Source organism: Cavia porcellus, unplaced genomic scaffold (assembly GCF_034190915.1).
Source record: "Cavia porcellus strain 051 isolate PalLab524CR breed Dunkin Hartley unplaced genomic scaffold, mCavPor4.1 scaffold_19, whole genome shotgun sequence".
Classification (NCBI taxonomy): Eukaryota; Metazoa; Chordata; class Mammalia; order Rodentia; family Caviidae; genus Cavia; species Cavia porcellus.
In genome coordinates this window covers 10,369,601-10,390,699 of record NW_026947502.1, presented here as the reverse complement: position 1 = coordinate 10,390,699, position 21,099 = coordinate 10,369,601, and the positions used below count along the sequence as shown (strand labels likewise).

Genomic DNA, 21,099 nt, shown 5'->3' with positions numbered 1-21,099 from the left:
AAGCAATCTAAAAATAACTTATTGGAGAGCCGGTGGCTTCCATGGTTACCAAAAGACCCTGTTGATTCTTTGCTCTAACAGGCAACCACATCAGGGAATCATTTGAATAGAAAACAACACACCTAAAATAGCATGAAGGACCACAGAACACGGCTGTGCATTGTTCCACTCTATGAAGTGTTATCTTCTTTTTCACAGTCCTGTGAGAAGCACAGGTGAAAAAAAGGAAAACACTTTTGAAAATCAGTGAAATTTTGCCCTAAATGTATTTCTTGGTTCTGGGAATCCCACCATAATCTTACTTTCTGACAAAATCAACAGCACTCCATAACATGAAGTTCAAAAATATCATATTTTCAAATAGTAACTGACTATATAATTTTCATTAAAGGAATCAAAGAGTTAAGTAGGGCATATTGTTCCTTAGGTAAACATTTCAGATTACAGTTCATGGAAGTTACACATGTACCTAATTATGATTGGAAATGGAGTAACACTGCATGAATATTTACATGCATACACACATAAACATATATATTACCCCATTAAACACACAAATATATTTCTTCCTTCTTCCACGTGCAATTCTAACAACTTAATTATATTTATATATATACTTATATAAGTAAATGCATTACCCCTTTTGTATGTACACACATACATACATCATATACAGATATAGATAGATAGATACATCGTATTAGTCACTTTCCTGTTGCTGGAAAAAATATGTGACATCTGCAAATCAAAATAAAAAGAGGTTAATTTGGCTCACAGTTTCAATCCAAAGCTGGCTGTCTCCAAGGCACAAACGACCCAGTGGAAGACAACTGCTCATCCCATGGCAGCTAAGAAGCAGAAAGAAAAGGCAATAGTAGAGTTAGGGACAAGAAAATCCCCTAAGTGATCTACTTCCAACCAGTCCCCACCTCCTAACAGCACATTCAGCTACTGAACTCATCAGGGGCTGAATCCACCAACAAGTGTAGCACCGCCATGATCCAATCATCTTCCAAACACACAAGGCTTTAGGGGAATACTTTAGACTTAAAACACAGAAAATTATGAAAAATATATGCTAATATATTAGTGCATTCTTTTATGCATATGAAGTCTCCTAAGATTCCATTTGTTTTGAGAAGCAAAAACCTAGTCAAAAATCTACTTCTGCAAAGAAGATTTTCATTTTTCACCATAGATTCTCAAGTCTAGCACACACAAAACAGGTTTATTGGCATACAAAGAAAGCATTACCAAATACATCAACTTGCCACATATTAACGTGTCATATATGTAAAGTTTAGTATATTTAGGCACCAGCCATTCAGAGTAGTGCCACAGACAGTCAGAATGAGCCTGAACAAGCTCTAATATCAACTGTGTACTATAAATACTCTTTGTACTAAAAGTGATCTTGTGATTCTTTTTATATTCAGTAATAGCCAGCAAGTGGATGGCATGTGCCAAGAATATTCTACACATGAGCATATGGCTGTGAACAACATGGACAAGGTACCCATCTCTAAGACGTTTATATCCTAATGGGGGAAGACAGACAAACTAAGAGAATTCTGTATTGTAGTAAATTATATTAAGAAAATTATAAGAATATTACTTGATTTTATGGAGGAAGGTACTTTATGTAGGCAGAAAGGCTTCTCTAAGATTTCAAGCTCAGATTTAAAGGAAGAGGAGCCAGACATAAAAAGAGACCAGATAAATAACAGGAAGCAGAAAGGAAAATAGAAAAATATAGCAACAAATGCAAAGACTTAAGAGTAAAAACTAAGTGAACTAAATCAGACTCATACTTGTAAATATTGTATTGTCTCTCTAGTGTAAAAAATAAATAATAAAAATAATAATAAACTGAAAGACTAATAAGATCCAAAATGTATAACAGATATCTTAACAATGAAAGGGGAAGAAAGGGCTCAAAAGGAAAGAATAACTTGTAGGTATACATATAACTGTATGTATGTTTAAGTGTGCAAGATAGATAATCATACTACTAATTCTCTGCTAGTTGATCAAAAAGAATAGTTTGTGCTGTCATTGTTTGATTTTCTGTTCATTTTTTATGCTTCAATTTTGTGACTTGAACTTCTAACAATATGTAATGTATTAATACATATTAATATAATATGTAATACATTAATCAACTAGTGTTGATTTCTTACTGCTATTTTTTTTGAAACTCTGTATTATCTCTATACTTTTTTCTGTTTTGCTTTCTAAAAAATAGCTCTTGGTGGGACAAAGAAACAGGAAATAATCCAGGGTTACTGGAAATGGGAGGACAAGCCATTGAAGATGAGTTGGAAAGCAAGCCAGTACAGATCACAGTAAAGGAGCTTAGATTTCATTCTTAAGCATTTTGAGAAGCCATTAAAAGACTTTAAGCAGTGAAGTAATAGGATCAGAAATGAGCTTTTAAAATGTGTCTCTGGATGAATATATGAACCAAGACTACAATATACCAAGGATATGAACAGATGATTACTTTGGGAATCTTTGCATAAGGCTAAGTCAGAGATAATGTTGACTTACCAAGGGAAGTGGCAGAAACGAATGGTGTCCATTAGGCATTGTTGCAGTTATTTTTCACTGCTTCACCCCTATAAGTTAAAGGAGTAAAAGCTTATTTTAGCTCAGAGTTTGTAGAGGGTTCAGTAGTCTACTGGCTCCAAGACAGTCTGCAGGCTCAGCATGGCAGAGGAACACAGCTGAGGAGAAACAGTCCATATACAGCAAGTAGTCCAAAGCAGCAGCTTGCCTTCTTTCTTGTTGGGAGCCGCAGCCCCGAGCCCGGTCGCCTCACTTGGTGGACGTGAGGCCTGTAGTAAAGAGTAAAGCCTGAGGTAGATTACCCCTCCCATCGAGCACGTTAGTTTCCTGCTTACCGCGTAAGCAACCCGCTCAACAATATAGTCTGCCTGGCAACTGATGATGTTAGCCAATCAGCTTGCCTTGCTTACTTTAACATGATTGGACACTGTATCCGTATATATACCGGTGCCACCCCTGGGGGGGAAGAAGAAGCCCGAAAGTAGAAGCCCAGAAGGAGCCGCGGGGAGCGGACCAGAGGAGGCTTCGGCTGGGAGCGATCCCAGGGCAGGCTGTACGGAGAAGGAAAATAAAAGAAAAGGTTGTCCACTGCCAGGCTTTGTCGTGTGTCCTTCCTGCCGGCCAGGAGCGGACATCGACATTTGGTGGCCCGTACGGGGACTGATCACCCCCGAGACGTGGAAGTGGACAACGCTCCAGTACAGAGCTGCGAGACAGGTGAGTTGGGGATAAGCCTGGGCTCTGGGTGGCGCGCACCTACAGGGCTTTTAGACTCCCCTCAGGCTCACGCGTAAGTGGCGGATTCCTTGGGCCTCACGCGGTGAGTAACATATTAAAAGATGGGAAACATGTTAGGTAGCAACACTAAAAGCGAGGGTGGTTGTGGAAAAAGCTCTCAAGAGCTTACAAAAGTACGCAGGGTATCTGAGCAGGCCCAGTCAGGGAGCTCCCGAGAGGGGCCCGTCAAGGGGAACAAGGATGCTAAGGAGGAGGACGGGGCTCTAGCCTCGGAGTCGTCTGACTCCGAGGACGAGGGAAAGTTGAATGGCAAGGAGGCCAAAGAGACCAGCTGTCAGGAGCCCAAATCGCTCAATAAGGAGTCGCAGGGTTCTTTTCCAGCGTTGCCCCGCGAATTGCACTCTGCTCAACCTGGTCTGCGGAGGAGTAGAGAGCTCCTGAGCGCTCCCCGGCACGAGAGGGAGGCGATCCCTCGCCACGGGGCGGCCGCCTGGGGGCTCCCTCCCCTTTCGCCAGAACAGGAAGTGATGCACGGGCCCCCATTTTCCGCCCAATCACGGCCGCTGTCTTATGCTCCGCCGCCGGCGGGTCGGTATTTTTACAGGCGGCTTTGGCAGGGGGGACGCTTGTCTCATGAGGTACATCCACCTGGGATAGATAGTGGCCCCTACGGGATATTTCCTGTACAAGTAGCTATGGGCCAGGGACGCAATGTATGGGAGCCTTTTGAGATAAAGCAGATTAGAGAACTTAAAAATGCAGTTACAACCTTTGGGCCGACTGTGCCTTACACCATTGCCATGCTAGAGAACCTGTCTTCTGGGCCCCTCACCCCCGCGGACTGGATTCAGCTGGCAAAGGCGTGTCTGCCCTCGGGCAGTTACCTGGATTGGCGAGCCTGGTACACAGAGTTCTCTGCCGAGCAGGCTGAGAAAAACGCCGGTCGAGGAAAGGGGGGCTGGGGGTTTAGCTCAGTGGCATAAGCGCCTGCCTTGTAAGCAGGCAATCGCCAGTTCGATCCCTGGTACCAATAAAAAAAAAAAAAAAAAAAGATAAAAATAAAAAATAAAAAACAAAAAGGGGGAGTAAGCCAAGGCCTGCCTCCAAAGGCGCGGTTATCTATGGCATGACAATGGATGGGCCCGGATCCGGTAATCAGCTGGAACCGAGGCGCGGTTTGTGTTTTCCCACAGGAACCGGGACGAGAACCACTGTGGATACCGGAGAGACTGACACGGGCAACAAAGCCCTCGACTGAAGATCAGACCTGCCCTACTGGAGATCCATCACAGACCAACCAATAAGATGAATAAAAATAGCGGTAGCCCGAAATGGACAAGAAGATCCTCAGGCATATGCATGGCTTGCTCAATTGGCCCACGACCGAGTCTAGATATGGCGGGCATCCCTCATTCTCCTCCATAAGGTGACAATACACAGTAGGGTAGGTGAGTCAATGACGGGTAAGAGCGTGCCTCCCCAGCACGACTCGACCTAAGCCAGGCCCTACCCCATCCTGCACGTAAGCCGCTGGACTGTTAGATGCTGCCCAGGTCTAAATTTCTCTCCGAGGGGATTTCTTTACAGAGAGGAAATGAGTGCAAGCTTGTGTGCATCCAGGTTCCGTCCAGTTTGTGCCTGGCCCTAGAAAAAGGACGAGGGCCTCAGGGCCTTGACAGACCATGGGACGGCCGACCAGGGTCTAAGCCAAGGACCTACGGTGGGCCTACGCATAGGGCATAAGCCTCTGCACCCAGTCCAGGAAGGGCTACGATGCGCACATTTATAAAAAAAATAAAAAAGGGGGAGATGTTGGGAGCCGCAGCCCCGAGCCCGGTCGCCTCACTTGGCGGACGTGAGGCCTGTAGTAAAGAGTAAAGCCTGAGGTAGATTACCCCTCCCATCGAGCACGTTAGTTTCCTGCTTACCGCGTAAGCAACCCGCTCAACAATATAGTCTGCCTGGCAACTGATGATGTTAGCCAATCAGCTTGCCTTGCTTACTTTAACATGATTGGACACTGTATCCGTATATATACCGGTGCCACCCCTGGGGGGGAAGAAGAAGCCCGAAAGTAGAAGCCCAGAAGGAGCCGCGGGGAGCGGACCAGAGGAGGCTTCGGCTGGGAGCGATCCCAGGGCAGGCTGTACGGAGAAGGAAAATAAAAGAAAAGGTTGTCCACTGCCAGGCTTTGTCGTGTGTCCTTCCTGCCGGCCGGGAGCGGACATCGACACTTTCTGTCCCTTTACATTCCATCCAGGCTATAAGACTACTGACTGGTGATACCCATGCCCAGGGTGGGGCTTCCTTCTGTCATGAATCCATTCAATGTCACCCAGAACTATGCTGATCCAACTAGGGGACTAATTCAGAAATCACACACCTTAGACCGAGCCATATCTGAAAAGCCCCATGTACGAGTGCTCAAGGGTTTGCAAGTATAAGTTATAACAGGCATTAATATAGAACAATCTGTAAATGTTAATGAAGCCTACAATCCTCATTTTCCAAAGCTGTGTGCATGAGATGGTAAAGGGTTCAAACTGATGCTGGACCAACAGTTGTTTCCCCTTTCTTCACTATCTGACCTCATGTCAATGTAGAATGGTTTCAAATGGTCACAGACTTGGCTGGTGGATTTTTACATTCTTTTGTTTGTACTGTTACCCTATCTCATTGATTTAGAATAAAACTTCTAATTTCTCATACTTTTACATAAAAAGCAGCCCCAATAGTACATATTAAATTAATAGTAAATATAATATAAAATATTAAATTACTTGTACTTTCCATAGACATATTCAACCTACCAGTGGTTTTATAAACCTTGATTTATCAAAGATACATCATTCACAGAGTAAAAGTCACCAGAAACCTCTTTACAAAATAAGGAAAGTCTGTGAGAATGAGCAACGAAAAAATGTAATTGGGGCTCATGAAATGTTAGAGCATAATTCTCTCACTGAAGATTTGAGATACAACATGATAGAGATAAGAGCAAGCCATGGTTATCATCAACTTGTTTCTAAATCAATCATGTCCCAAAATACAGTGCATGAACACTTAAAAAAGAATACAGAAACTTAAAAAACAAGGTAAAGTATACAATTTCTGGCATACAATAAAAATTTCCAGTTGTCTGGGCTGGGGATTTAGCTCAGTGGCATAAGCGCCTGCCTGGCAGGCGCAAGGTCATGAGTTTGATCCCCAATACCAAAAAATAAAAAATAAAAAATAAAAAAATCCAGCTAAGTAAAGAAACAAGAAAATGGCACTCAAAATAAAGAAACAAATCCAACACTAAAAATACGCAGTAATGATATAGATAACATAACTAATAGACATTATGCATACTTTTACATGGATACGATAAGAGAAACCACACTCTTCACACTAGTAAGCAAAAAAATGAAATATTTAGGAATTACTCTTACAAAAGAAGTGAAAGATCTATACAGGGAAAATTATAATACACTGAAAAAAGAATTTGAAGATGATCTCAGAAAATGGAAAGACATCCCTTGCTCAAAACATACATTGTGAAAATGGCCATTCTCCCAAAGCTGTTATACAGATTCAATGCAATCCCAATAAAGATTTCTTCTATTTTTAAAGGAACTAATTTGAACTTCTAGAGGAAAAAATACAATGATGGAGATTAAAAATATGCATACTAGACAGTATTTATAGTGGCTTAGAAACTCTGTTGAAGAAAATAAGGAAACTTGAAGATACAGAAATTAAAAACATCCAAAAGGAAACACGAAGGGAAAATAACAGAAAATTAGTGATAACTAAACTGTGAAAAGTATTGTGTAGCCTAAAATATTTATAATAAGGTCTTTGAATGATAAGAAAGAATAAAGATATATTGATCTAAGAAGATTAATAAATTCCAAGGAAAAAATATAAAGAAAATAACCCTGAAGTATGTGATAATCCGATTGCTTAAATCAGGGTAAAAATTTTAAACAGTCATTTTAAAAAAACCCTTTAACATCTACACTAATTGCTCAGGTATTTGCTACAATGCTGGTACGGATTCAATAGATTTGGGATTGGACATAGTATTCTGCATGTCTAACTAGACCCAGGCAAACCAAATGCTTTAAAAGTAAGGTTTACACTTTTGAGAAGCAAATTCTTAAAATTCTAACATTGAAACTGTTTTTTTTTTCCTAGCAGAATATATCAAAGATTTATAACTGAAAGAGAAGCAATAGCCCAGGAAAGCATAAGTAACAATACAGGTTTCCAGCTAGTTTCACACTAGTAATGCACTGAAATCAAACTACCTGTTGTGGTTTATTTAAATGTCCCCCCAAAGCCTCATTCAGTCATACAGGTGACTGAATCTAGCATCTGTGATTGGCTCATTGTCTAGCACTTGGATTGATGGTGCGAGTGTTTCACAGGCCCAGGGGTGAAGACAGTGTAACAGTGGGAAGAGGGGGGGGGGTCTGTTTTGCTTTCACTTTTGCTGTTTGAAGCTGGCTTGAATGACTGTCCTACCATGCTATGCTGCTTTGGAGCCAACTTAGTATGGATTGAAACTGCCAAGAACTGTAAGAAATAAACCTTTCCTTCCCTAACTTTTGGTGTCAGGTATTTTTGTCTCAGCCACGAGTAAAAAGTAACAAAGACACTACTTCAAAACCTAGTCTAAAAATTCACCTTTAACTTTTTTGGAATAAGACCAATTACAGCTTTTGTTTCTGGCTTTCTCGTATTATTTTTTTATTTGATGAATTTACTTTCATTCCCTTTGAAAATTTACCCACATTCAAATCATTTGAATGATTTGGCAATACTCCAAAGCTCAAAAGAGTAGGCAATCCTCCAAAGCTCAAAACGTGGGACCTACAATCCATTCCTAGCCAGTCAGCTCACTGTATTTCACTACTTGAATTGGTCCAAAGATGGGCATGTGACTGTAATTTGTCCAATCAGATTTGTGCGGGAACTTCAAAAGAGATCGTTCTTCCACTGAAACCTAGAAGTGCATGGGCTGGACCTGCCCAACTTGTTCCCTTTAGAGGCAAAAGAGAAGAAAATGGAGACCAAACAGAAGAAGCAAAGCCAACACAATGAGAGTAAAGGCTCTCATGCATCATGTCAATTCCCAGTTCACTCCATTTCTAAAGTAAAACCTATCCCTAGACTCTTCAGGAACATAAGCCAATAAACAATCCTATTTTTTAAAAAAATCTTTATCTAAGTTTGAGGAATATTGTCTCTTTACTACACACACATGCACACAAACTAACAGAAACAAAAAGTATGAGTTAAGAATGTTTTTGTGACATAGTCCAGCAATCTAATCAAAATGTATTACATAATTCCTGCTAAATGTTCATGAACTTTAAATGAGCTCTCAGAATTCTTGAAGCCTTTTTTTCCTCATTTGCTATGAGCAGTATTTGTGAATAGAAGAGAATTTAGATTCTGCCAGACTGGGTCAGGTTGGTTTGTCAAACAGTCCCTAAAATTGTGAGTCTAACCCAACATTGAGTAATTCATATCTCAGAATATTTCTAATAGTACATGTCAAGTTAGATCTGGTGAATAAAATAAAAGAGAAGCACCAAATATCCTGCTCATAAGCATCTTGACTTGGACAGAAGATACTCATTAACCAAGAAGATGAGTCGCTGATGTGCACTTACCTTCTTTTTTAATAAAAAATGTATACTTTATGAACTTGGAGTGTCAGGTAATTCTAAGAAAGAAACCTTAAGTTAAATATTATGTACCACTAACAAGACCATAGGATATGCAAAATGGAAGAAGCATTCAGGGAAATTAATTTCATTCTCTAGGCTTAAAAAATTATACATTAGAGGGACTGGGCTAGAAAATCTTAGCTTTAAACTCTAAATTTCTATGATTCTGTTAAGAAATAATTGCTAATTAAGACCTCAAAAGCTTTAAACAACTAAGATCTACTATTAACTATAAATCAGCACAATAATTGAGCACAGAGTAAACTGTGATGAGCAGAAAATATTTTGATCTGTCCATAATCATATGCAATACTAAGCTATGACCAAGTATCACTAAAGTCAAATGACATTGGATTCACATGCAACTCCTTATAACTTAAAACCAAATATATTACAAAACTTCTACTAACACCTGGCTCAAGCTGGAAAATCTCATATTGTACAGACACTTGCAGTGTCCTCTGCCCTCAAAGGGACAAAATCAAAAATGGAGCTCTCAGGATACAAGCCAAGTATTAACATTCCAAAACAGGAAAGACAAAACTCCTTGTAACATCACCATCAGAAAACTGTCTACCTGATTTGTTTTCTGAATTACCACAAAGGTGGGAAGGGCTGGTGCTATGGCTTCCATCTAGATGACTCTCCCCTCCAAAGCCTTGTTTGCTTTGGGGAGTGACTGAATCGTGCGTGTGTCATGCTGGATAATGGGTGTAGGAAAGTGGGTTAGTCTGCAACTGGTTTAACATAATTCTGGGTGTGGCTAATTGATACATTTACTAAAAACGGAAGACCCACCCTAGGTGTAGGTGGCACTAAACAATAGGCTTGCAATCTGGGTGAAATATAAAGGGAAAATAGAAATAAGTCTTGCTGCTCTCTGCCTGCTGTGAATGGACTGTTTTTTCTGTCACGGAGCCAGTTTACCGTGGACTGAAACTTCTACAAACTATAAGCTAAAATAATCCTTTCCTCCTTTAACTCCTTTAACTACTCCAGCAGTGAGAAAATAACAAAACAAGTGGTCTTGAAGGACAAAGGTGAAAAGGATGTAAAAATATGACCTAAAAAATCCATGCAAAATATCCTTTTCTGAGTCAGGCTTGCAAGGGCATATTACCCAATTCCATGCATGGTGAGTGTGACTGAGTACCAGGTCCATGATAAAATAACCCAAGTCTTTGTTGGTTTCTACCTTTTTTAAAATTAATTCTAGAGCACAAAGATCCAAAGTCACTGAAGAGTGGGCCTTAGCCATTACACTAACACCTCTGCTTTTTAATTGAATCAAGTCCTGCATTTCTGAACACAATATATTAACTCTGATTTCCACTCATCCATCCTGGAGCATAGAAATTTTGCACAGAATCCACAGGTGAAAAAAAAGTCATTTCCTTCTGTTATTTCAAAAGCAAATAATAGTTCTCCCTGAGAAACAATTATTGTAAAGATTCCAAAAAGCTATTATTGTCTATAATAATCTCCTATTCTCTGGGTTTGGGGAGACAGATTCTAGCTTCTCTCTTTTCCTCATACACAAAGGGAAGCAGTGAGGCTTGTGCAACCTCATTCTGACAACTCAGCAGAGATGACACAATGATGTCTTTCAGGACATTAAATAAGCACTCTGCAGAAGGGCAGTGAAGTTTCCACCATTACCTAAACTCAATCAATACTAAGCCATGGGAGATGGATTTGGGGATCAAACACCTGTCTATAGCTTGCAGCCTTGCTTCAATCACAGGAGATTATCACAGAGTTAAATTTTCCTGGAGAAGCTTACTTTGAGGGTGTCTTCCAGGAGAGACCACAAAAACTCAATCCTGCTGTATGTAGCAGCAAGTAGCTAAACAAACATCCATCTTAAGCCTCAAAGAGTATAGATTTATTGCTGCTTGAGTCCTATGGGCCAAACATTTAATCCTCTGTCAGATAACTCCAGTTTCACAAATGATGTGGGTACACTTCGTACAAGCTCAGAGATTTCCTGGCAGTAGCTCCAAGATTCTGCCTATTAAAGAAAACAGCAAGTTATCCTGTTTAGCTCGAATGATGCTGTTCCTCTCACTTCTGTCTGTCTGTAGCTGAGAGGGTGTTCTCCTAAAGAGAACATAAGGACCTATACCTGGCCTAGTTAATATAAAATTCACTGTGCCAAAGCAGCAAATTAATGGTTGTGTGGTGCAGCAGTGGTGTTTCTTGTAGAAACAGAGGGTATAAGAAAGGACCTATAAGGAGTCACTCACTTTTGCTGCAGTGATGAGGTGAGCCAAGAGCAGAGATGGACTCACTTTTCAGAGCTTTCCTCTTAGCAACACAGACAATGCACAAGCCCCACCCTCTGTTACCTCACCATGAACCCCTAGTCCAAGCCATCTCTGCCCTGTTTCACTGAGAAGAGCCACATGCAAATGAACTAGACAGAAATGAAGTACCTGCTTACTCCACAGTGATATTGGAAGATTTTGGGAAAGGGTTAAGAACCTAGCAGAAAATACATGACATAGTAAGCAGAACAGACCAGGAAATGAACTTCTCAGTTCTGCAGGCCTGTGGCCTTTCCTAAAGGCCTTGCTCATGCTACATCTCATAAACCAATGTTTCAGCCGCCATTTGCCTCTTCGATTCCCCTTTCTCCTTCTCCTCCTGCTCCTTCTCCTGCTCCTCCTCTTTTTCCTCCTCTTCCTCCTTTTTCGGTTATTCTTCTTGTGATACTGGAGATTGCACTTAGGGCTTTGGAAAGAACTCACTAAGTTACTAAATTGCCCAGGTTGGATTTGAACTTGCTTCCTTCTGCCTCAGCTTCCCAGATGCTGGGATTACAGACCTGTACCACCACACTCAGTTTGTCTTGATTCTTTATGAAAGACAACCAAAGAGGGATTAAATAAATGACTTTACTGCAGGAAAATCTTATTGTCTCAGTTTTACACATCAGGAAATCTATATTCAGAAATGATTCTACTCAATTCGGAGAGCTTTACCAGCCAAGTTCATTATTTTAACTCCTAGGTAATATCATGAATGACTTTTTTCACATGAAGCTTAAAGTAACATGCGGGTGACATGCACAAATCCCACCTCCTGGAAAGCACGTGTCAGCAAGCTGCAGGGACCACTTGTGAAGCCCCGCATTTATTACACTGACTAAGACATGCCACAGGCCACTTACATTGTGCCTCCTCTGGAGCTTCTCCTGTCAGAGTTTCACGTGTGCGGGACTCTGTCTGGGGGATAGTTGGTGCTCCTCACTGGGTTCACTCCTCTCCCTCTCCCCAGGCCTATGCTGAGACCATCTCCTAAGAAAACCCTCAGGAACAACCCAGTCTTAATGGTTCCTGATCCCAGTCCCCCACTCCTATTATTCTTGATCTCTGTCCCATTTGCTCCTGAGTGTCCAGAGTATCCGACACAATTACATCCTGTTCATTTAGTATACTGCCATAGATTTCAAAGAGGCAGCCTCTGTGTCTTTCTACCCTTACCTAGAACACTGTTTGGAACCTAACAAAAACCAAATAAGCATGCATTTCATGAATAAGTAAATTTTGAAGGGATAGGAATTCATATGATTCCCTCTATTTAACTCCTTGAGCTCCTTTTCCAGAATATATCTGCAAATTTCAGTATGCAGATTTTGCCAGATTTTCTTTGTCCCCAAAATAATAACTGCACTGCACATTCCACAGGCTACAACCTGCCAGCATCATAGATGTTATCCACCATGTTCTTGGGTTTGAATCAGAAAACACCATCCATATCTAAACTTCAGTCTGCAAGAAGGCAGAAAATCCCAGGCCTCCCCACACATTTGTGTGCAACCACTCTAAAGATGAGATTTTCCAGCGCTTAGGAAGACAGTGTTCTGAACACCCACCATGTGGACTGGCTACAGAAAAGCCCATGAAAGGAACAGGCTCTGGTTGCACAAGTCACCACAGCACGCATTATTTGTGTGCAGTGCAGAGAATATTGACTGATAGGTATGAGTCCTTTGTTGAGAGTATAGATGATTTTAGAGTTGATTCTGTTTTTAAAAAAGTTATTGGCAGAAAGCCTCCTGGTGTTTGATTTAAAAGGGGCTTTAAAAATGACTTTTAACCAACAGCTGTACTTTCTTAGGGGATTGTGATAGAATTTGGTGAAAAATGGCATAAAATTTTAACTTGGATTTAAGGCAAAACCAAGATGGATATGCTTAGCCAAGAATGTTTAGCTTAATATTAGAGTTCTCTAGCTCCATAGAGGTAGTGTAGTCTTTTAAAATATAAATTTCAGGCTGCAGGCCATCAAAAATGACTTCCTGTCATTCCTGGGTGCACCAAAGCATGCAAGCTGAGCTGTGTATGGAATCCACTGCTGCTCAGACCACAAACCCCCAACTCAGGCACTGGAGCTCATGTCACCAAGGCGGGTGTGCTGGAGAGCTTCAAAAAATCTGTTCAGTTAAAATTTATAAATAGTAGTCACACTATTTTGTAATAGCCAAATGGACTTATAGAAAGTGTTTTCTCTTTAGTGCACAAAACTATTCTCAAAGGAGATGAGAATTTCTACCTGATAGGACAATTTCAAGGAGAAAACAGGACTATATACACAAAAGATGCTTTTTCTGACCTATAGTAAGTACACAGTAAATGGTGGCTGTTCTTTATCTCTAATTCAAAATGCCAATGTCCGAAATGCCCCCCAAATCTGAACTAGTTGAAAGCTGACATGATGTCACATGTGAAAAATTCTCACCCAGATGATGTCCTGCAGTTGAATGCAAGTGTACTAAAATATGTAAAATTACTCTCAGGTTATGTGAGCAAAGTTTGTGCAAACATAAATGAACTTCCTGTTTACACTTGTATCCCATTCCCAAGATAACTCACTGTGTATTTAGTCTACGCTTCCAACACACACACACACACACACACACACACACACACACACACACCAATTGGAAATACAAAATATTTCTGGTCTCAACTATTTCAAAAAAGGGATATTCAACTTGTCTGTGTGTTCCTGGTTTGGTTTCTTAGGACAGCTCTGTATACAAAGGCCTCCAGCAGTGAGTGCTTTACTAATTCATACGGGTGGACGGGAGAAGATGGAAACAGAATACAGCACAGCAAAGAGGTGAACTGTGACCAGCCCCAACTAAGCCTGGCTAATCCTGCACAGAGCTCGAAAACAGGTTTCTGGGACAGAACTGTCAGTGGCTGTCAAAGGGAGGTTGGTATTGATGGGTCATAATCTCAGGCTGTTCTGTAAGAGCATAGCCCAAGAAAGGCCATACACAAGAAAAGCTCCATGCTGAGGCCCATCCTGCAGGGCACCTCTAGAATCTGGGAAGTCGAGTCTTCATAGCTGTGGGGATCTCTGGGTGCACTATAGAGCCTACTCTGATAGCAAACAGGAGTGCTCCAGAGACCTTATATGGCTTGTCCAAGGCCAAGTAAATAAACGACAGTGGGAAAAGAATTTAAGTCTTCTGACTTCTAATTCAGGACTCATCAAAGGCCTGTTACTCTTCTCCATCAGCTGGTATTTTTATTCTTTATACACCAGCAACTCCTCTATCTACTCTGATCCTGCACGTATCAAGACATAGCTGCTCTAAGTAGCTCTGTGCCTGTTCCTATAGATCAGGTGGTTGAGTTTCCCAAACAAACATGGAAAAGAATATTTTCATATTATTCTAACCCTCTGAAGCTCCTCATAATTCCATTTTTTGATATGCATGCACATGCACATATGCACACATACATACACACACACCAATAGGGTCTTTTTAAATAAACATTTTAGCCAAAAAATCTACCAAATTATAATCTCAAGACCCTAGTATCCATCTGTTTTCACAAGCATCTTAAGAAGGTCCAAGCATATAGATATATCTGTTAAACACTGCTATAAAATTAACCATACAACTTGTCTAAACTTAGGATCACATTTTTCCTTCATGCCTGTAATCTGACTTCAAAAGCAATTTATAGAATCAAAAAGAAAAATTTGAGCAGGATGTGGTGGTGCACACCTGTAATCATAGCACTGTGCGAGGTTAAGGCAAAAGGATCACCAATTCAAACTCAACTTGAACAACTTAGTAAGACCTTGTCTCAAAATCAAAAAGCACCAAAACTTTTAAAAAGAACTGCGGATGGAGCTCAGTGTGAAGAGAGATTGGAGATTACTAGTCTCTATATTTGAAAAAAAGAAACATTAATTACAGAGAGGAAACATCATTGACCCCAAGCCAAAGAAGTTCAGAACCATAGCCAGCCTCCTACTCTGAGTCAAACAATATTACTGCAACAAGCTTCTGCCCACAGAGGAGTTTCAAACCACTTTATAGCAGTGGAAACACTTGTAAATGCTCTTGCAGGAGTCTTCTCAGAGACACGTGACTTTGGGATGTAAACTACCTCATTCATGTGAACCTTTTATAAATACTATACCCAAGTACCACCTATAGCTGGAAGTCTACTTATATTTGAACCATGTTCCTCAAACGGAAGAGAAAACTTGAAAGTCTTCCATGCCAAAAGAAATGGTACTTCCTTCTACAGTTTGTTGGCAGCAAGACCAAAAAAAATATAGCTTACTTTTATTCTAAAGTGTGCCTGGACTTTCAGATCTGTCCTTAAAGAAAAGACCAGAGAGAAGAGGGAAACTCTGGGGCAGGAACACATGTTAGATTTTTATTTTCTTTTAAAATATCTCAGTCCCTGACTAATAGCAATTGTAAGAACAATACCTCATGGTATGATGATGATAACAGAAAATCAATCTACACTCTCATCTTTAGTCTCCATATGTGATGACTGAAACAATCATAAAATATGAAAGATGTGGCTTCTTCTATTGGCATCTGTGTTTCTCCAAGTCCCCAAATTGCCTGTCATTAATTCCATTTATAGTAAATTGAGGAAATTAATACACTCTTAATTTGGATGCCCATGAAAATATGACAGGCTGGCAAGCCAGCACTGCCAGAAGTTGGTTTTAACTGGTGTTCCTACCTATTAATTCCATTAAAAGTTGCTAAAGTCAAGTTCCAGCTTAGAAAGAGAGACAGAGGTCTGATTCTGTTCAGAGAGGCAATGGTTCAGAGAGCCAAGAAGCCAGCAGGCTGCAGCCTCTATTCCTGGCTCCTGCCAGCACATGGGATGTGTTTAGAAAATATACTTTCTCTCTCTTGATGCCTGAAGCATTGTGTCTACTGCTGATTTCTATACCTGAAACAGTCCCCAGCAGTTACAGCTAGGGCAACTTCAGGACATCACCTGGACTACACTGTGTCTCTAAGTTAGTAACCTGACATGTCCTTTCAGAAAAAGAGCAATTTTCTTTTTTTAATTAAAAACAAAGATCACAGATGTAGCCTCCACAATGCTGTCAACGACCAGTTTCAGAACACAGAAATCCAAGAACAAGAGGTTGGTCGTCTCCTACACTCTCCTGTCGTGACTGTCCCTGGTGGAGTAAGCTGACTATCATGACCTGCTATGAAGTTCCTCAACAACAACTCCAATCAGAAATGGCTCCTCTCTCACCCATGAAAATGTTTCCATTGAAAAAGAAATGGAAGCTATTTAAAACAGACACAATTGGTATGCCCATTAGGAAAGACAAGATGATGGCTCCTCAAACAATTCGAAATAGCATTATCGTGTGATGGAGCAATCCTGCTCCCAGGGACATATGAGTGTGGAAAGCAAATGAGTGTCAGAGACGTCTATACCAAGTTTACTATAGCATTATTTGTAATAGGCAAAACATCAAATCAACCTAGGCATCTATGTATGAAAGAATGAATGAATACATGGTATATATAAACACAATGGATGGAATCCTGTCCAGAGCAATGAGGATGGACTGAAATGCAGGAGGTTAAATGAAATAAACCAGGGACAGAATGACAAACATTACACTTCTCATTTACATCAGATGCAAAAGTTGACAGCAAAGAGAAAGGAATAGAGTGGTATTACGGAGCCTGTGAAGGGTATCAGGATGGAGAAAGGATAGTAAGTGCAGACAGAGATGCAGTGGACCAGGGAGAATTCATCCTAACGTTCTATAGCACAGTGGGGCAACTACAGTGGACAAAAATGAACTATTTCAAAATAGCTAATCAGATTTCAAATGTTCCTAATGTAAAGAAATCATAGATGTCTGAGGTATTATGGCAGCTACCCCACTATGATCATTAGACATTACACATGTTACTAAAAGATTATAGTGTGTTCCATAAATATGTAGATTATGTATCAGTTAAGATACATAAATAAAGCAAGTAAATAACTGCTTCTGGAGAAACAGGAAAGGATTAAGTTATTTACACTTTAATGTAGATTTGAGTACCACTTGTGTTAATTAGAGTTCTCTGAATGACATCAATAGAAATCAGCACTATGTGAATTTAAAGGAAGAAGTCACATTTAACTCTAGAATCTGGTTAGGTCATGGAATTAAAGGAGGAGACAATTAATTGGGAGTTAGTGAGCACTGGTCTCGGGGTTTCTTTAAGATTTGCATTCCTAGGAGAGAACAACAGCCCCCAGTGACCACTGTTCCCTGTATCCTCTACTCCAGGCCAGGGTTAGGGATGTATTCAGCAACCCCTGCAGAACTATAGGTGTTGTGAAGAAGCAGCTGCATAGACACAAGCGAGAAACACCCTTAACCGAGTCAGGTGGCAGCAAACATGTACGGTGGTTACTCATAGAGATTTTTCTGGCGATCCAGTATCACATACTTTTATCACGTAAACTGTGCCACAAGAGTTTATTAAAAGTCAAGGGATACAAGTTGCATCTCACTTTGTGGAGGGGATATAGAAGACAAATGCAGCAAATACATTCTGCTAAGTCTCCAGAAATAAACAGGATATTTTCAGACTTTTAGGTAGAGAAATCAATGGCCACACAAGCTACCTAAAAATGTCATTAACTCTTAAGATAATTACTCCATGACTTACTTAAAAATGAAATGGGTGTCATTAACCATACTCTTTCTTCCTTAGATGATGAGTGACATAATCTAATTAGACTGTAAAATCACCAAAGGAAAAAGTCTCTTAGATACCATAGCAAAATGTCTCTAAGAAACCTAAGAAAAGATGTATTTCACATGAAAGAATATAAATCCTGTAAGCTACTACTATATCCGTAAGGTCCTTCTCTTAACCTACTTAAGGGTTTTCTAGACTAGAAAGTGGAACAAGTACTGACTGATATATGTACACAAACATAACAATAAAAGTTATTGTGTGTGTTTGCTACATGTGCAAATCACCCTCCCAAGTGATATCACTTATCCTCCAAATAGTGTAGCCTACAGAGACTAGTATTATTTTTACTTGCAAGATAGGAAAACAGCTGATTTGTCTGGAGTTTAATAGTAATTCATTCTGGGAACTATGATTTGAACCCAGATCTGCCAGCTCGAGGGCCAACACTCTGAACCATTCTAACCTACCTCGTGAACTGCACCCACCACTTGTGACATAGTGGAAAATTAGCAAGAACCCCCCACAGTGGGAATGCCGTAAATTCTGAGTGCAGAAACACAGGAAGCCCCATCTGGATGGCTTCTGTTGGCAGCTGGGCCCCATCCACTGGTGCTTGGGGAAGGAATTTTAGGTACGGGAGAGGAAGCACCTGACCTCCTTGGACATGCTGTGAGGATGGGAAAAACAGGCACCAAAGCCCAGTTTTTTTGCCCTCTCGGTAGAGTCAGAGGACTTTCTGCATGACATGAGTGCAGTGATCACTATAGTGATCAATTAGTCCAACCACAGTGGGTTTTAGGATGTGTGTACAACTTTGTAGATCAGAGAATTGCTAAAAAGATCCAACCTAGAGCTTCTGTAGTCATCCTGTCACCAAGGGAAAACTGGCATGAGAATAGAGACAGCCAAGAAAAAAGCAGCCCAGGAGGCAGACCAGAGGAATCTGGCCCAGGTGAACTGCTGACTTCCCTGTGTTCAGCCAGGCCAAGAGCACCTTCCGTCATCAGCACTGCTTAGTTATTTGAGCCAATTAAGCCATTTTGGTCCTCTGTCTCCCCACAAAAAAATAAAATCCTCAGTTTAAATCTTCTGTCATTTCTAAAAGAGTCCTGACTTGTTCACTGTGAATGTAATTCCCAAGGAGGCTGAGGATTTTGCCCACTTATGAAGCCTTTTAATGGATGAATGGATCCACCGACTAAGGTCCTACAACACCCACCTCAAAGTATTTTCTACTGTGCCCATGCCTCCTCTTTGTTGGGGTCAGCAAAAACACCTTCTGCCCTTTCAAACAGGAGGGGTTTTGACCCTTTCTGACCTGCAGTGGCCCAGACCTTAACTCATCATGCTCTCATCTGCTCAGGACAAGAAGGCCACTGGACATCATTTGTAAATGTGCAAAGTCACAGTGTCTTTAATTATCTCTCTGACACGCAAGAATGGCCCTCGGAGCAAGAGCTGTGCTACCAACTGTCCCCCTCAGTGTGGTTTCTGTGGCATGGCCACAGACAGCTTCTAAATTTAAGCTTGCTTCTGCCTTTTCATTGGGCGGCTAAGTACTGTCTCCAGCCCACTCTTGCTACTAGCTTAGCCTCAGGCTACTAATTACCAGCAAGACAGGTCAGTTGTCGAGTCTGCACCAACTCCATCGTTTCTGACATCCACATGCTATGACAAGCTTGCCCTTTTCTTTTGAGAAAAATCTGGGTTATCTAAGGTTTGGCTTCATTTTCATGAATGCATGAAATCCAGTCTCCCAATCCATTACTTAAATTATTCAGGAGGAATGTCCTGGAGCTAAAATGTGTCTGTCCACTCACAGATACTCATTTATTTGGGATTTTTCTGTGTCCATCCTTTTCCCTGCTGGGCTCTGAATACAGGAAAGATAGCAAAGGGCGATCTCTTTGCCCTCATGGCACCCACTGTCCACTGGGAGACAGGGGAAAGACTGTGGGAAGAGACTACTGAATATAGTCATAAATACAAATTGAGTTCAAAGCCAAGAGAGAAAAGAAACAATTCTCTACGGATAGCCAGGAGAAACAAGGTAGAGAAGGGAAGAGAATGAGAAGCGCCCCTCTGAGGAAAGGACTCTAACCTGCACAAGGAACCTTGCAGGCCATGGCAAAGAATAGCAAATCTCACCACAATGGAACAGCCATGGAGAAGCCAGACCTAGAAAGGCTGCTGGTGGATTGGAAGCCCTGAAACACGGCTCTCAGAGCCACAAGGGAGAGTGGTGAACACAAAGGTGTATACCATGTTAAAAAGTTTGGATTTAATTGTAAGCACAGCAACAACCAGAGGGGGCTTCACATAGATATTCACCCCCCAGTCAGCAGTTTATCAACCATCTACTGCATGGTAGGCACCATTCTGGATATCAAGGAAATGTCGATACAACTACCAAATTCTCTTTTGGAGCACACATTTTAGATGGGAATTTCAGCACAGAAATGACTTAGGAATTTTTTGCTTGTTTGTTTGTAGTACTGGGAATTAAGCCCAGCGCATTTTTCATGAGCTGTATCCCAATCCCGTTTTGTTTTTTAATCTTGAAACAGCAACTCACTAAGTCATGAAGTAGCCTGGGATGGGTTTGAATTTATGATCTCCTGCTTTAGCCACCCAGAGGGCTAGGATTATAGGTGTGTGCCACCGTGCTCAGACAGGGCGTATTTCTTCCACATTTATAAAAATATCACTTTGCAATTCTATAAAAATGAAACAGGAGAGTCCAGCCAGCTGCTCTGTGACATTTGCAGTAGAAATGGAAAAGAATGGAGGCTGCTTGTGCGTGGGCTTTGGAAATGCATTTTGTGCTGACTTTTTTGTTTTGTTTTTTAATTTTTTTATCATTTTGCTAGAATGGCAAGGGCTTTACATGGCTCCATTACTTCGTCTCCCCAGTGGTCAAAAGAAATATTGCAAGAGACTGGCTAAAGTGGAACTGCGGCCTCCCGTGCAGACACGACCTGTGCAGTGCAGTACTGGGAGAGTAGGCAAAGCAAGAAGTTCTGCACAGCCAGGTGTGGAACCTGTACAGCCCTCAGGCTAAAA

General features: G+C 41.0%; 1 long non-coding RNA gene across 1 annotated transcript; it reads right to left on the bottom strand.

Moving 5' to 3' along the window:
• Positions 1-768: 768 nt before the first annotated feature.
• Positions 769-11,294, bottom strand: LOC134471702 (uncharacterized). The gene is made up of 3 exons (XR_010041288.1): positions 11,276-11,294; positions 2,551-2,618; positions 769-848 (listed from the first exon to the last, which is right to left on the bottom strand). It is a non-coding gene; the product is annotated as an uncharacterized LOC134471702 (long non-coding RNA).
• Between the last annotated feature and the right edge of the window lie 9,805 nt (positions 11,295-21,099).